General features: G+C 36.9%; 1 long non-coding RNA gene across 1 annotated transcript; it reads left to right on the top strand.

Moving 5' to 3' along the window:
• The first annotated feature begins 63 nt into the window (after nt 1–63).
• LOC121966037 lies at nt 64–1722 on the top strand. Its single transcript, XR_006107552.1, has 2 exons — nt 64–175; nt 1678–1722. It is a non-coding gene; the product is annotated as an uncharacterized LOC121966037 (long non-coding RNA).
• Nucleotides 1723–1898: the final 176 nt, after the last annotated feature.

Raw genomic sequence — 1898 nt, 5'->3', positions numbered from 1 at the left:
ATATAGATATACATATATATATACTGTACATTATACTTGATGTCGATTGTTTTTGCTGCAGACTATCCTGATGGTAGTAACTCCAGTGAATATCTGGTGCAGCCGACCACGTACCTCCCTGAGAACTTCACCTACGCCCAGAACCTCCCCTGCCCAGAGCGATTACCTTCTATGAGTGAGTAGAGGACTGCCTGACATCAATAATTTTTAATTTAAGAGGCCTTAATATTTTAGTTGCAAAACAAACCTAATGAATAGTCCAAGGTGTTTTTTCACAGGTGCTATATTAAAAATGTGCTTGTCATGTTGTGTGGTATTCCTTGTACAGGGTTCCTCAAGTGCCGCATTTCTCTAATTCACGTTTATTCTGCGAGTAACTTGATGATGGAAGAAATTAAGACTTTGCTGATGTGGGTTTGTGTGCTCTCTGCAGCAGCGTCTGTGAGAAAATAAGCATCGCTCTGTAACACTGCTGTACTGCGCGAGTGGAGTGGGTGTTTTTTACCACAACACAAGCAGAGTGATACATCTTCTCTAGCAAACATGTAGTTGGTCATATCATGTCAGCTTCAGGAGTCACATTTTCCCACTTTAAATTTAATCAGAACAATGATTAAAATTTAAAGTCATCATTCTAATATTTCTGATTCAGGACTCCCAGTATTTAGAAAAATAAAAAATTTAGTGAGTCAGAAGAAGTCAGTAGGTTTCAATGTGCCAGATACATCTTTAATCAACATTTTCTATCTCCTGCTACTATGAGAATTTACATATTTTAACAGGTAGACCAAAAATCTTCGGCACAGAAAGTCTTTTCCACCTAATTTAATTTGCATGTTGTAGCTACAGGTTGTGAATATTGATCAGGCTGCCACTCAGAACTTCTTCTGACCTCTCAGTCTGCAGATTTCAGCTGAATATTTATGTTGTGGTTATCTGTAACTTTACTTTCTTCAACTTTATCTTTTTTTATATATATATACCTAAATTGAGTCAATAGGGGATTTGAGTGGATCCAGATTTGATGAGGGGATTAAATACTGAAAACAGGCTCGGGAAGTGGATTTGATAATGATGGATTCAGAATGAATACAGTACTATCAATCCCCATAATTACAATATCTTACAAGAATTAGCAGCCTTTATGCTGTTTGAAAAGAGATTAATTATTACTATTATTAGTGCAATGGGGCATAGTACAAAAGGTGACATATTAACAGACAGTTACATAAAACATTGAGACTGAACAAACAGACATTATGAATGAATTTGGTACAATTTGTAGTTATTGTTGTTAATGTTTTGGTATGTGTGACCAGAGGAATTTGGGGGGATATAATAATAATTATAAAATTTGCAGCAAGTAGCAATTATGGTCAAGAGAGGGTTCTATTGACCTCAAATCAAAACTGCAAGCAGCAGTTATCGGGTTTCGGGTTTCACAAAGCCGGCAAAGGTTGGACTGATGGCAACTTTTTTTTTTTTTTTTTAAGTAGGATTTGTACCTCAAAAACTCTTTAAATCATCGAACATGCAGGAGCAAATAACCAAGAGGCCGTGTCTTTTCTCTTGACAGTCTTGTTTTTTCCTGTGCAGAGATTTTGTTGTTTTTTGTTGTTGCTGTTGTTGGAGGCTGATGTATCAGTGGTATAATCTCCCCCCTCAAACTCTCCACAGAGGGCCTTATGGAAGTGAACATGACAGAGATCCCTATGGAGGAGATAGAACTGAAGTTCTCCAAGTTTTTTGACATTGAGTTTGGAGGCCATTGGAAACCAAAGGACTGCAGACCTCGCTGGAAGGTAAGTTTATACATTTTTCTAGTAATTGTACACAAGTTTTCCTGAGGAATCAGACGTGGAAAGTAGGATTTTTTTTCTGATATTGCTTTGTATAAT

Source organism: Plectropomus leopardus, unplaced genomic scaffold, assembly GCF_008729295.1.
Source record: "Plectropomus leopardus isolate mb unplaced genomic scaffold, YSFRI_Pleo_2.0 unplaced_scaffold22874, whole genome shotgun sequence".
In the NCBI taxonomy this organism is placed as follows: domain Eukaryota; kingdom Metazoa; phylum Chordata; class Actinopteri; order Perciformes; family Serranidae; genus Plectropomus; species Plectropomus leopardus.
Note: the sequence above shows the minus strand (reverse complement) of the source record. Positions and strands in the feature narration are given on the sequence as shown.